The 15,868-nt window shown below is 39.7% G+C and overlaps 1 protein-coding gene across 5 annotated transcripts in view; it reads left to right on the top strand.

The window, feature by feature from the left end:
• Positions 1 to 15,868, top strand: part of MID1 (midline 1) — a 362,051-nt gene that overhangs the window by 128,420 nt on the left and 217,763 nt on the right. Inside the window, exon 1 of one of the 5 annotated variants that reach the window (XM_030572652.1) lies at positions 11,919 to 12,172. The exons of the other annotated variants lie outside the window; for them this stretch is intronic. The gene's annotated coding sequence lies outside the window, so the exon portion shown is untranslated. Of the gene's footprint in view, positions 1 to 11,918; positions 12,173 to 15,868 lie in introns of those variants that run through there. 5 annotated transcript variants of the gene reach the window in all.

Genomic DNA, 15,868 nt, shown 5'->3' with positions numbered 1-15,868 from the left:
TTTTATAATCAGTGGACATGGCTTCACAATTCAGTGCAAATCTGCTGCATAAATTGAAAGATCTTGGTGCATAGTTTAGGTCTATGCCACACAGTACAAAGCTCCCAGACTTTAATCTCATAAAGTAGACATCTCATTGCCCACAAGTCAATGGGAAAGGTATGCAGGACCAGGGCCAATAGGATCACTGCTTTATGCCAGCTGAGTGAGTGGAAAGGGGCATTTATATAAATGAGAATTAGGCCCAAACAATTTACTTATAGTTAAAATCCTGTTGAAGAAGGAATTAAAAAATGTGACAGTATTTGAAAGAAAGCGTGGTCACAAGCATTAAAAAATGGATTCAGTGGCATACAGGGCATATGCTGAACTACCTCCCTGGTGCAACATAATGTAGCAGGTATTTCTGTGCTTCTCTTTTACTGCTGTTGGTGACTAGTGATGGTACCTGATGGGAATGCAGTGTATGCAGGAATTTGAACATCTGGGTGTTCCAGCAAAGAAACACAAGCAGTCATGAAGGGTGTTACACACCTGTCAGTTTCTGTGACTTTAGATACTGAAATGTCAGAAGCTGATTGAATAAACTGGGGAAGAAAGAGCAGCGTAAATGAAAGCACACTGATACAGCCTTTGTTCTGTGCTTGCCTTCATATTGCACAAGCACTACCTGTATCAGCCTTCAGAATGTTAACTTACTGGAATGGCACAAAAATAATGGCACTTCACATAAAAATATCGTAGCTTCACAAATCAACAGTTCACTCTCTTTTATGGGTGTGTCTTATAAAATGAAAAAGAAAACAATCAGAGAATCTGAATGTAAAATAGCTTTGCCAGAAACCTAGGGAAGTACATTATCTTTGTAGCCATTATCTTTTAGTACCAGCAGCATTTAACAAAAAAGAGAAGCCTATGGAGGAAACACATCTGGAAATGTGTCCTAAATAAAGTAAAAATTCTTTTGGGAAGTGGTAAGCCTATACTATGTCTGTAATTAAAAGAAATGAGGTATGGTGGCTCATAAAAAACCATCTGAAAACAGTTTAAAGGTTAAAAAGAGGGCTCCCTGGCATAGATAGAAGGGTAAGAACTGAACAGACCAACTCACTCCTCGCAGGGCGGTGCTCACTGACAGAGGATTTAAAAGTGTATGTTTCAACTCATTCCTTACTTAGCTGGCATGTATATAAATAATTTTAAGTACTAAACAATGCTTCTGACAAGAAGAAAAACAGCATTCATGTGATAGGGAAGACTGAAATTGTTTCTTTCTTACTCATAATAGTGTATAATTAATGTTTAGAGACATCTGTCCATGTCCTTGTGGATTACTTCATTAAATCCTTAAGGCCCTTTCTGTTTTAATCTATGGCTTCTGTTTTTTCTCTTCTACAAAGCAAGAACAAGAATGCTTTCTGCTGGGTTTCTCTAAAACACATATTGGGTAATCAGCCCTGAGAGTCACAGATGACAGTAATGGAAGCAAAATCAGAGGTACTGTGGCTATTTGGTACTGGATTAGATGTAGGGTGCCAACTCTCCAGGATTGTTCTGGAGTCTCCAGAAATTAAAAGAGTAATCTTTAATTAAAAATTATGTAATGTGATGAAACCTCCAGGAATATGTCCAACCCTCCTTTGATGGGGAATCTCAGGTGCTGTCCTGACAATTAAAAACATCAGAAATTAATTCAAGCCAGATCCTGAGGTAATCTCTCATTGATGAGCAAAATCTAAGGACTTCAGGATTTTGGTCAACTGTATTTTTGCACCGACTTGATCATGCTAATATGACACACAAAAATCATATTGACAGGTTTACCTATCTGGCTAAATGTTTAGTCCAACTCTGTGTGGGTGGGTGGGTGGTGGGTGGGAAACGGGACGGGGAAGGATCCTTACTTTTTAATTGAAGTAAAAAGACGTCATCTGTTTTGATTCTAAGGGGGGAATTTAAGTGTATTTTTAATCACATCTCTAATAATCTATTCATTGCATTAACTCTTTGATTCATATTGTCTTTCTCACTACAGCTATATTAAGGGATTGGAAGGTGCAGCCCCATTGACAGGGAGCTCTTCTTGCCAGGCCTCTCCTTTCCCATATAGATCAAATTCTCCCATTCTTCCCTCTGCTCCTATCTGTCTAGAGGCTTATATGGCCCTGATTATTACAATATCTTGCACACCCTTTTTGTATTTATAGATTTATCCCAACAACATTCTTAGGGAAGTGTAATTATCCTCATTGCACAGATTAGGAACTGACGCAGAGAGAGATTAAATGACTTGGCCAATGTCACGCAAGAAATCTGTGGTAGGAAATCTAGGTCCAGTTCACAGCTCCTGAGTCTGAACCCTGTGTCTGAACCATGACACAGTCCTTCAATATCTGCCTCCACATTTCACTATGAGTTCTTAATGGGCTTCAGGGTGGAACATTCGCTCTTAGATTCTAGTAGTGTCCTACAATTAGCAGGTTTGCAACCTAACAGAGATGCATTATTGAGAAGGGAAATATAATGTTTCAATTGCTTGGTGCAGAGTCTCATCTCCCATGGCAGGCCGCCTGCAGAGGAATAGAGCTGGTCAGGAATTTTCCACTGGAATGATTTTTTGATGTAAAACGCAATTTCCACAGGAAATTTTTGATTGTGCCAAATTTTTTCAATTTTCCAGTTGGAAATTTAAACAAAAGAATTTTGTTTTGGGTTGATTCAACATGAATACAAAAATTCCGAGTTGTTGAATTGACCTGAAATGTTTCTTTACAACATTAAACTGCATTTTCATATTGTAGCGATTTGCCTCCTGGGAGTGGTAGTTCCTGCTTCCTGCATTCTCAACCTGACTGGAGCACATCTCCCCTAATGCAATGCACTCTCCTCTTTGATCAAGCATTGTGGTATATCATGGGGATCATGTGGCTGTGGGTAAGTCATGGGAGATTTAGTCTGGTGAGGGAGCCCAGCGCTTAGGAGAGAATGATGGGATGGGTGCATCATTCTTCTGATCTACATCTCCTGTGAGGCAATGTGTCCCCACAGGGAAATGCAGTTTAATGTTGAACTGACTCAAAATGAAACATTTCACCATTTTTTAATTGAAACTTTTTCAGAACTTTCAACTTTTTGTCACAATTTGGGTCAAAAACAAATATTGAAATATAAGAGTTTCTCACAGGAGAGAAACTCTGATTTTTCTCAGCTCCACAGCAAGGCCACCCAGAGGATTCAGGGGGCCTGGGGCCAAGCAATTTCGGGGGCCCCTTCCATAAAAAAAAAATTGCAATACTATAGAATACTATAGTCTCGTGGGGGTCTGGGGCAAATTGCCCCACTTGCCCCCCCACCCCCTCGGCAGCCCTGCTCCACAGAGGAACTTTCATTCTCCCAGTGAATGGGATAGTTGAGGTCCTTTGGCTATCACAGGGTGTAGTGTCCCACTGTTGCATCGCGTTGCATTAGGTCTGACTAACTGCTGTATTTGAGGTCAGGAAAAAAATTCTTTCAGTGACAGAAAGGCTTAGCTTATGAGGACTTTTTTTACTTGCTTTGATAAATCCATGGCAGGGTACTGGGGCTAGCAGAAGTAATCTTCATTTGGAAAAGAAAGATTTGCATAGAAGGGTGAACTTAGTTAGCATGGAGGTTATGGCATTTTGAACAGATGAGAATTTGGCTGTAGACACAGGGTCTTACAAAGTGCTGTGGGACCACAGGGCCTTGTAAGCAAGGTTAAAGTTTGATAGTTTATTTCAATTTAACAATTTATCCCACCTGTTTTATTTAAAATGTGATTAAAACTCTGGCTGGAGGCTCTTAATCATCATATTCTTTGCCTGAGAGTATTTATTTGAGTGTATGTTGTGAGGGAGCAGGGTTGCACTTGGTAAAGTATTTTTATTGCAAACTATGACTTAATGTGTGGCCATAGATATAATATATCCCTTAAGCTTTTCTTCTGAATCTGTACTGGTTTAACATTATTTATTAGGGGCTTGATCGTGCTACCTTTAACCATGTTGAGTAATACCTTATTCTGCAAGCATTCAGTAGGACTACTCAGGAATAAGGTACTCTTTAACATGGATAAGGGTAATAAAAAATTAAGTCCATCTCTTTTCCTTGACATGTTTTGCTTCTTATGTTCATGTAGGCTTCACAGGGGCTTGACTATTAAGAGAGAAAAGTAATCAGTGTGCTACTTATTTATCTATTTTCTGTATATATTTAGTAGAAATAAGGTTTTAACCAATTAGTCTTAAAACTTATATAAATATGCAAACACCAGAGTAAATTAAATGTGATTTACATTAAATTCTGCATGCATGTAGATCTTGGTATGTGTTAGATTTTTGTAGTCTGCTTTTTTCAAAGGTTTTTTAAAATTTACTATATTTCAGTATAATTTTGGAATATAATATCAGTCTTCCTGTAGCTAATTTAATGCATATGAGTTGCAATGTGCAGTTCGGCGATCATTATCTGTCTTGTGGCACAGAGGTAGTGAAATGAAATGCTGCAAACATTTTCTTTTGCGAAAATATTTCAATCAAAATGTGTAGTCAATTTTGTCCTTTAGGGCAAATACAGTGTAATATTTTTTTACCACTTTTCTAAAGCAACCCCCTCAAAACCCAGCTCTGTAATATTTTGGATGAGATCCTTCAGTCTGTCTGAGCTGTGCTTGGTGCAGGACCTGAGAGAAGATTGGGGAAGAAGTTCACTCAGAAGTCCTCTTCCCTACTTCTCTAGTGCAGTCTTGAGCTTCTCAGAGGCCAGTTCAGCCCCTGAAGTCATTAGAGCAGCCTGAGGGATGCTGTAATTTCCACTGGTAGTAATGGTCCCTTAGGGATCATTCTGCTAGCTGAAGATTGTTAGAGTGTAACATGCTCTAGTCACACTTATCTGTGTCTGGCAGGGCGGGCTCCAGGGGTTTTGCCACCCCAAGCAGCCCAAAAAAAAAAAAAAAAAAAAAAGCCGCGATCGCGATCTGTGGCAATTCAGTGGGAGGTCCTTCTCTCCGAGCTGGAGTGAGGGACCCTCTGCCGAATTGCTGCCGAATACCTGAAAGTGCCGCCCCGCTCCAGAGTGGCTGCCTCAAGCACCTGCTTGATAAGCTGGTGCCTGGAGCCAGCCCTGGTGTCTGGACAGATGTCAGCTTTCCAATGCCTTCTCCTAAATAACCTTTCCTATGGAGTGGCCTGGCCCCCTGCCCTTGGAGCCTAGGAAGTCTCCTCTGGGACATTCTAGAAACCTCTGGTAAGTCTGCTGGTACACCTGAAAAGTGGGTGGTAGTTACCAGACACCAAGGTCTCTGCTATACTGAGTAACTGTGATTAGTCTATGATTTTTTTAAGTGGTCTTCCCTCTCTGACACAAACAATGGACCCATTTCTAACTTAATGGGGAATCTGCTGGCTTCATATCTAAATTCCTAGTTTCCATAATACACAGTCCCAAATTAGAGCATCATGAGGAAAAGCTGTGAACAGTGGAAATGTGTAATCTGGCGTTTCTTCGTACTTAAAAATATTAGACTTCCTCGGTAATTTTTCATCTTCTCATTTTGGAAATATTTCGGAAAATATTTGCACATTTAACTGTATATGGGCCAGTGTGTGTTAGTTAACATAGTTTCATTGATTTCAGTAGAACTATGTTAATTAAACCAGTGAAGGATTTGACCCATATGGTTTATTTCTATATTTATTAGTGGTTGCTGGAAAAATTCAATGAATATAAGATTGGAATTCTGCACAGTTTTGGGAGGGTGATTCCCTCCCTCTGTATTTTCAACTCAACTTTAATAGTTATACTTTTAAAACTCTATGAATTTTTCTTATCAACACCATGTTCTTGGTATATTTTTGGCTCCCTACAAGCTTTTAATTCAAGTATTTTATAATGTTTCTTTTGGAGGTTATTTATATATTCTGTTTTTGTTGTTCTCACTTGAGAATTAAAGAGAGTATTTTGTGTTCTGGACATCCCAATCTTCCTTCGGATGTTGGTTTAAAAATCACTGAGGAAAGGGCATATAAAACCTACTTGTGGGGAATTGCAACTAAGTTATTTTAAGTGTGAAAATTAGCTCGGTCTGCCTGAAATATGAAGGATTAAGTGATTACTCATTTGTGAAAAATAATGGGTCTTTATTCCCCTAAATTATTTATATCTAAAATCAAAGGCAATCTGTTTGTGTTAGACTTCACATCTTGAGATGATGATTGTTTGTAGCATCCGGTTTAACGGTCCTTTTTCAAGCTTGGCTTTTTTTTCTTTTTAAAACATATGCTGGGCCAAATTCATACCTGGTGTCAGCATAGCTGGTGCTCTCTGTTACTCCATTCTGATGTAGGACAAGATCCTGGGGTCAGGCCTGGCTATCTCTGGCACAGCTCAGGATGGAGACAGAATGTGCCCCTTATCTTGGGGCTGGCTAGGTTACTTTAATGAATATTCACTTCCCTTGGCCCAAAGGGGCCATTATGGCAGTTGGAGATCAGATGGGCATAAAGAGGCCCTGGTTCCATCTGAATTGCCCTGGCCCTACACCCTATGCCACTAGCAGGTAGCAGCTCTGTGCCAACTGAGAATTGTTCTGTGCCAGAACAATTGTTCAGTGGCTGAGGAAGCCAGCTATAGAGCAGCTTTGCACCTGTCCAACCAGTTCAAATCCACCTGGAGTACTGGAAAATTGGACCTGAGTTTGGATCAAATCGTATGCATTGGGAAACATAATAAGCTTTCATAGACCAGATACTTTACATGAAGTATTAGGCATGCCCCCAAAAGCTAAAAATATGGTCACATACAAACATCTGGCCATAGCATGGCTGAATCAGATTTTTTTTCATGTGACATTTGGCAAACAAATTAGTTTGATTATATAAGGCAGAGGTCGGCAACCTCTGGCACGTGGCTCGCCAGGGTAAGCACCCTGGTGGGCTGGGCCAGTTTGTTTACCTGCCGCATCGGCAGGTTCTGCCAATCGTGGCTCCCACTGGCTGCAGTTCGCCGTACCAGGCCAATAGGGGTAGTAGGAAGCCACGGCCAGCACATCCCTTGCCCGCACCGTCAATAATTATGGATTCGCTAGTGACTCAATAGGTAAGACAGTGTTTCCACTATAAGTGCAAACTGTTTCTCATGCAGGAAGTCTTTGCTCTGATAATTTATTTTGGAAAGTATGAGGTTAATTAGGGCAGAGTTAACTGGATAAGCCATTTTAAGGTGTGAGACTTAGAACATTTTTTATGAAGTGAAAAACCAACACAGTTTCGACCTATTTCCCCTCCCCTCAGAACTTTACAAGTCTTGTTATAAAAACTTCAAACTTATCCAACACGCTAATTCTCATTGGCCTACCCCTCAGTTCTACTGAAATCAGTTGGAGTTTGCCAAAAATGGGATTTGCCCAAATGAAAAATAATACATAGCCTGTTTTTATCAAGTTGCAGTGCAAATTATGTTTCATTATTAGGGACTGATGTTTCTGGTCCCACATATATAAATAACTTTGGGGAGAGTTGTTAATGCTAGTCCACCTGATTATAGACTAGAAAGTGACTCTCCAGTCCTTACTGTTGGTGAAGACAGCTTTTAAAATGTAAACCCATGAGTAGGTTAGTACACTTGTAATAACTTTTCTTTTAAAGAGACATCATCACAATCATCTTCAGAAAAATGTCAGGCCCCCAGCCAAGCTTGCATATTCAGAGAAACACCTCTTCCCCTGTGCTGCTTAGTGAGAAGGTATGAGAAAGCCCGAGGAACCAAGCTATCGAGCCTTCTCCTCCTCCTCCTTGCAGCAGCCTCATGTCACCTGCAGAGGTAACGGGCTCAATTTTAAATGCTTCTTCCTCCAGCAGTGGAATCTTCTTTCTCTTCCCTGAAGTTGGTAAAATTACTGTCTGTCTCCTCTGTTCCAGAGGTGGAAGCAAAATAATCCTACAGGAGAGGCGGGGAATGACATTGCCCTTTCACCGATCCACATGTCAGTGGCACTTCCTCAACCTCTCATATTGTTTTATCATTAGGGTTAGGGGCCTAGCGGCAAAGTAAATTGAAATCTGGACCCAAACCCTGATCTTTTCAAAATTGTCCAGAGTTTCAGGGTATCCAGAGCCAAGATTTTATGTCAGGTCCATCTCTCTTTATCCTCTGTCTTGCGGGTGTCATAAACAGATAGCTAAGGGTTAATGTCTCTTTCACCTGAAGCACCTGACCAGAGGACCAATCAGGAAACCGGATTTTTTCAACTTTGGGTGGAGGGAATTTTGTGTCTGAGGTCTTTGTCTGCCTGCCTGCTTTCTCTGAGCTTTGGAGAAGTAGTTTCTGCTTTCTAATCTTCTGTTTCTAAGTGTAAGGACAAAGAGATCAGATAGTAAGTTATATGGTTTCTTTTCTTTGGTATTTGCATGAATATAAGTGCTGGAGTGCTTTGATTTGTATTCTTTTTGAATAAGGCTGTTTATTCATATTTCTTTTAAGCAATTAACCCTGTATGTGTCACCTTAATACAGAGAGACCATTTGTATGTATTTTTCTTTCTTTTTTATATAAAGCTTTCTTTTTAAAACCTGTTAAAGTTTTCTTTACTGGGAAATTTCAGGGAAATTGAGTCTGTACTCACCAGGGAATTGGTGGGAGGAAGAAATCAGGGGGAGATCTGTGTGTGTTGGATTTGCTAGCCTGATTTTGCATTCCCTCTGGGTGAAGAGGAAAGTGCTTTTGTTTCCAGGACTGGGAACGGAGAGGGGGAGTCACTCTGTTTGGATTCACAGAGCTTGTGTCTGTGTATCTCTCCAGGAGCACCTGGAGGAGGGAAGGGAAAAAGGATTATTTCCCTTTGTTGTGAGACTCAAGGGATTTGGGTCTTGGGGTCCCCAGAGAAGGTTTTCCAGGGGGACCAGAGTGCCCCAAAACACTCTAATTTTTTGGGTGGTGGCAGCAAGTACCAGGTCCAAGCTGGTAACTAAGCTTGGAGGTTTTCATGCTAACCCCCATATTTTGGACGCTAAGGTCCAAATCTGGGACTAGAGTTATGATATGGAGACTTGGAATAGGAACCTTTCCAGCCCCCTTATGTGAGTGCAGAATGTCAGAACAGCCAAGTTTTCAAAATCCACCCTCCTAGTTGATTGCACTGTGTATTGACAGTTATGGACTAATCACAAACCACACTTCTTGAATGTGAAAAGTTAATTGAACAGGCGATAAAATGCTGACCAGGTGAGATATTTAGATTACCTGAGTAAAAATGATTCCCCACAACATGCATCCTTATCTCTTTGGAATGATTCCTTGGTAACACCATACAGGTATTGCTTTTCAGCAAATAGAGTCATATCAATTTTCGATGCCATAATCCACTGACTATTCATGAAGATAAAATCTATATCTTGTGAGAAAATATATGGATTGCCAGTCACTGTATGTGGCATTTTAACAGATGCAAATTTCTAGAAGTCTTCCTCACCTTTCCTCATTCTTTCAACGTAGGAGTTTCTACTGCATCTGTTGTTATGTGAGAGCCCCACTGAAATACTGGAGGCATCTCTTAGGGCTCCCTTGTTAAAACTCTGACTCCAAATTGAAGAGAGTGTAGGATGATTCCCCAACTTTAGGTAAATTTCGCCTCTCTCTGGTTACTGCTAAATCGCCCTTGCCACAGCAGACTTATCTCTAGGGCTCAAATTACTTCGGAAGAGCTTTTTTTTTTTCTTTCAGAGTGCATCATAGTAAACCAAAGTCCATGTTTTTAAAAGAATTTAGGTGTCACAGTGATCAGCACTGCAATGCCTACCTGATTTAGGAGATTGTCTCATTTTCAGAAGTAATCTAGGCCTTTAGGAGCCTAAATCACATTGACTGTCAATGGGAGTTTTGGCTCCTCTGTGACTAAATCCCTTTGGAAAATTACTTAGGCTCCGTAATCAGTTAGACATTGCAATGCTGAGTGCAGGAATGTCTAAATACCTTTGAAAGTCTGGGCCCAAGTATCAGGTATCTCCCAAAAAATGTTCCCAGGGAGGAGTCTCCTAGGTATATCTACAGTAAAAGGTCCTCACATACTAATATATATATAGATATATATATATATATATATACACACACACACACACACACACACACACACACACACACATTTCAAATTACATTATCTGAACCGTAAGCTAGGGATGTAGATATTTTTCAGGAACAATCTATAAACATTTATTTCAAAGTGCATTTAATGCACCGCTCTACCCTGCAACCACTTAGAGCTGCTCCAGCAGTAGAAAGCCTCTGTAGCTGGTCAGAGAATCACTAAGTCATTGCCTCTGGCCCAGTGTAGATATCATGGTTGGGGTTTTCCTTATGCCTTTATTCACAACAGCCATATTGGCCCATTAGGACTGAAAGTGAGAGCAGCCTGAACTCTTTAACTGAAGTCTGAGGACCATACCAGTGTACAGCAGGCCAGAGTCAAGAGAATGGAAAGGTATCTTAAAGCTACCTTTCCCCTCCTCCTTCCACCCCGAGCTGTGCAGTGTATTCTTTGACTGCAGCAGAGCATCTAGGCCAGTGTGGTATTACTTCCTTTCTCAGCTGTGTATATGAGAAAAAGCTTTTAAATAGCAAAACAAAGGGATAGATTCCCTAATCCTTCACTCCCATTTCTGCAACATACACAGTCTTGGTACACGGAGCTTATCACTGGCCAAAAGAAAACACATTTTAAGAACCCCTTTATTTAACTATTGACAACACATCACTGTGACACCTTATTCTGCAGCTCAGTGCAAAAAATTCCTCAAGCTGAAAGGAATTTTCTGGGTAGTGACTAGTTCTTGCCTTGATAGAAACAGCCATTGCTGTAGCAAATCCATGACCATGGGGCTTTTCTTTGGACATCAGATTTCCCTGATTGTCCCTTGAGATCAAAAGACAGATTTCCATTTAGAGTGGAACAGAGGAACTAGCAAGCTTCTAAACTGATCTTAAATTTGAGGCTGGGAAAGAGGGGTGGGAGAGACGAGCTGGGGGAGGTGAGAGGGTTAGAGACTCAAGGAGGTGGTGTGAGTGTATAATTCTGTAGATCTGCCCCTTGGCTTAAAAATGGTGCAAGTCAAGCAGCAGCCACATGTTACACACAGCTCCATTTTAAAAGAAAGCCACTAAGGGACAGATTATGCTTGCTGTGCAACTGAAAACGGGTCCTATTGGGCAAAACGAAAAAGCTCCACCAGTTGTATTTTATCTTCTGGATATTTTCTTGAAATTCAAAGTAGGGTACAATACTACCTTAGGTTTGGAACCTGTATGCAATAATGATTCCCCGCCAGGGAAGGAGAAAAATGTTATGGAGAGGTTTATACATTTGCTAGTGAGACAAATGAGGGTTTATTATATATGTAAATTAAATATAGCATGTTTTTCCCTCTTTACTTTTCTTGTATTATGTTTTATGTATTTCAATCTGGTAGGACTTCAAAAACAAATGTTTCTTAAATTGCTAGTGACATATGTGGTTCTAAATAGAATGGGTGTTACTACACCTTACAATTTTTTTGTTAAGTATTTAGGCAACTCTCCAATATTTGGGTAGTTTTTACTGGCTATTTACATTTCAAGTGGTTTTTTTTTTTTTTTTTTTTTTTAAATCTCAGGAGCCTGTTAAACTTTGAGCAGACCCAGAGCAGTAAGATAAGAATGGAAATAATCTCTTATACCACAAATTGACTTCCCTCTTTGTAGCCTTAGACACTGTTTCCAGCTGCTTTCAGTCTTTTAAATCCTTGAAAGCTTTCCTAATCCTCATGTAGGCAGTCTCTCTGTGTTATACCTCCCTCCCCTTTCCGCTGATTGGTGAGGCTATTTCATGGCCTAATTCAGCCAACTGCTACATCTCTGAGCCGTGATTTGAAATAAGACCAAGGCAGACAGTTGCCTCCCTACTCCTGACTTTTAATAGGCTAGAGGAAAGGTTGCAAAACTTGACATTGTCTTAGGAAGAGTCCCCACAGCAAAAAATAAAGGAAAATGAGAGAGAGAGAAACTTAGCAGCTTGTTTATACGGAAACTGCTGATGGATTTTTGTTTTTACTTTGAAATTACGCTGTAAATTTGAATTCAGATTGTTTCCTGCTGGGTGGATAATGGAATTCTAAACATGAGGCAGGTAAGGAACATGCTGCAAAGCATTTAGAGATCTGTAACAGAGGGAGCAAAGAGGGGGAAAGTTGGGTTGGTCTGTAAATATTTGCTTTGTTGGACTAGATAGCATTTGCAGAAACCTTTAGATTTTTAGCCTGAAGATCCTTTTTAAATAAATACAAATTAACCAAGGGTTTTTACTTTCAGTTTGATTTTATTGCTAGTAAGTGATGTCATGCAATTCATTATTTGATACAGTTTTGTAAAGGGCATGAAAGCTGTCTGTAGGATATGTAAATCAATTCCAATTTGCCCTAGATTAAATATATTGTGTAGACTTTCTCACAACCTTGTTTGTGACATGTAAAAGAAAAATGTGTTGTTTAAACTGTAGAGGTGTGTGGAAGTGATTTATTAAACATGCACAGCAACTCACACACAAATTGCCAATACTTAAATTTTTCAGTTGCTTTAATATATAGTAGTCTCAGCAGTTTTCAGAAGAAGCACTGTAACATTGCAGAAAAGAGCCTAGAAAACCAATTATTATTCAAGTATGCTTACTTTTTTAAAAGCTTGCTATCCACATGAATGGACAAAAGCAGCTGTTTGCTTCTTCTCAAAGTTGAAGGTCACAATGGGATAACAATTTGATACTACACTGTTTGTAGTTTTGCAATTAAAATATGCAGTTAGAACACAGAGAGTACAGAGTACTGGCAGATGTAGATCTCAGCCTTTAAGCAGAGCTTGGCTCTGAATTAAAGACCCTGGCAAATCAACATCTTAAAATCAATACTTTGTTTTACGAATAGCCACCGTATGAAAGTCAGGCTCTGAGAAAAATGTTCTTGTGTCTGTGAGAGTCAGCTTTCTGAAATCAGTACGACTTGGGGCATGGTGGGGGAGGAGGTAGAGGGGAGAGGAGGGTAGAAGCAGGGGTAGAGTTTGCACGTGCAGTGGAAATGGAGCATTTGTTTTTTCAACCACTTTTTGAAAACAAGATGGAAGCACTCATGTATTTTAGACCATTTTGCCATATGTGGAGGAAAAACAGTTTTTGCGAGTGGGCAAAAATCTACTTTTTACCTTTTTAAAGGTTGTTGGGGGAGGGAGGGAGTTCTTGTCACAGTGGAGTGCAAATGGAAACTAAAGTTTAAATACTGCATTGCTGGGGTTCAATTAGTCCTTTATCTATGTGATCAGCAGAATGCAGTGTCACCACAAAAAAGAACCCTAAAAAGGGAGGCGTCAAAGAGGATCAGAAGAAAGTTGGGATATGATATGTCAGAGCATAAGAAAATACAAAAACATTGCTACAAACAGATGAGTGCTGCCTATCTGGGGTGCTTCTGTTTGAAGCATAAGGTTGTAAAGTGTGCACTTGTGTGTGTGAATAAATAAGAGGAGGAAACCAGGAGAGGAGAAGAGGAAAAAGAGGGGTGGGAGTTAGTGAGAAAATAAAAAGCACTAAAATTCTTCAGGGACTCCCCAGTAAAAAGAAAAGAGGAGGGACAGATTTAGCATTAGAATATTTTTGACTCATTATATAATACCCACCTCCATCCAACAGAAGTCCTCCTCTTTCTACTACTTCTGTGGCAGCAGTATCTCCTGGGAAGTTGCATCCATGAAGTTGAGAATGTGGGCCTGATTCTCCCCTCACAGTAGCTTTACATTTCTGCAGCCCCATTAATTTTAATGAAGGTACTCCTGTTTTTTCCCTCTGTACATGAGAGAAGAACCAGATCCAATAGGGCAGACCTTTGCCTGGTATAAATTGTCATAGCTTCATAATGGAGCTTCACAGGTGGTGAAGATTGGCCCCTGTGTGTTTAGACAAACATTTTTATGTAAGCTTTCCCAACTTGGTTGACCTTACTTATACCACATGCACAATTCTGAAGTTGCCACTGGATTTCAGTGGTATTTGTGTGTGAAATATTTCAGTTTGGCAGAGGAAAATCTGTGTTTACTACTAATTCTTGCCGAACAAAGCTAGTGACCTAATAGTCTAGAGCTGAAGGGACTAATCATGCATATCTTGATCAAACAGCCTCTTTGCATCTTTAAAATGGTAACTGGAGATCTTGATAAGCCTCCAAATGTGATGATCAAAGGACAGTACAAAATAAGGAAGCAAAATATTCAGGAACTGAAGTGCTATTCAATTGGATGCATGAGATGGTTAGGAATAACTTCTGATTTTATTGGAAAATTTCTGAAGAGAATGAGTACTCAGGAAAAAATGTGCCTTTTATATCTGCCAGCCAATTTGTTGTCATAATTATAGTATTGTTTGGATTTGCAGGGTTAACTATCAAACAAATGTGTGTGTCATCGCATTGAAATTAAATATATTGTGCTGATGAATGATCTGGCCTACAGGCAGTATACAGATACTGAACAATAGTGTATAGGTTCAAAATAGTGCAATGCAGCTAACTACCCTAGTCGAAGAGCAGAAATTACTCATAGAAATGTAATATGCTGCCTGTTGGGCTGATAGGATTCAACCTGCTTTACAACTGTGCCAGGCCAACAGTCCCTAGTGGGACATCATTGGTTGGTTGTTTGGAATGCTGTGCTGAGATTCATAAATGAGACAGGTGAAAAGAAGTAGCCTTTTATTAGGAAGTAATTTAAAACCTCAGCAAGGGCTGTGACTGTCTCTGTTCTGTCTGATATAAATAATAACTCGACTCAAACCTCTGTAATGGAATTGTATGGAAACTTCACAACTGCTGTGTACATCACATCTTTGAAAGCACCTTGGTAATTCTGCAGCTGGAAAATTTCAGGCTTCTAGTCAAAAATATGTCCCTAGGAAGTGGAACTGTGTAGCTTCTTAAGAAGGCCTAACATGCCAGCCAAATATATACTGTACCAGGAAACAAATCTTCAGCTTCACTATGGATACTGAAATTTCCATGTACTAAAACTCTGACCAGCTTACTACTTGGGAAAAGAGATCAAAAGAGTAAGAACTCTCAAAGATCAAAAGTTCAGATAAGAACACAGGTGTGTCAGCGGTCCAAGATTTATTGAGGCCACTGTGGCTGGGTGCAGTTTGTTTGTCTGTATTCTTGGTATTTACTTTATAACTGGAGAGGGCAGTGTGGTATCTGTTTTAGGTTCCCCAAATGGATTTAATAGAAACTAGATAATCAATTAATTTTTTGAATATTCAAACCCATTTTCAAACTATTTTTGCCCACAACAAATAATATCCTCAAACATACTAACACCATAATGCAGAGCATAGGAGTTCTGTGAAAGCAGATTTGGGGCTTTATTTTTCACTCAAGTCAAAGTCATTGACTTTGATCAGAGCAGGACTGGGCCCACAGTCCTATAAAAGGATCCTATAAGACATGCAATTTGCTAATGGATCATTATGAACCTAATTAAAAGTGAAGATAAAATCTGTAAGGCACAGAGGCCATTTCAGTTCTTATTTATCATAGCTGTAGTCATAGCTTTTATAGTATATGATTCATAGAGTGCATACACACTGGATAGAATTTTAGTCGATAACACATGTAAAACATAAAATCATCCCTCTTCCGTACAGATGTTTAGCTTTTTAGCATGTGGTTTCTATTTCCTACTTTCTTTAGTGCACCTTTTTAATTCTTAATTTATTCCTTGCTAAGAAATCTATATCCTTGTCCTGAAATATTGTAATCATAAGACTTGCTTTAGGAAGTGCTGCTTAGCG

This window comes from Gopherus evgoodei, chromosome 1 (genome assembly GCF_007399415.2).
Source record: "Gopherus evgoodei ecotype Sinaloan lineage chromosome 1, rGopEvg1_v1.p, whole genome shotgun sequence".
In the NCBI taxonomy this organism is placed as follows: Eukaryota; Metazoa; Chordata; order Testudines; family Testudinidae; genus Gopherus; species Gopherus evgoodei.
This window is presented reverse-complemented; position numbering and strand designations above follow the sequence as displayed.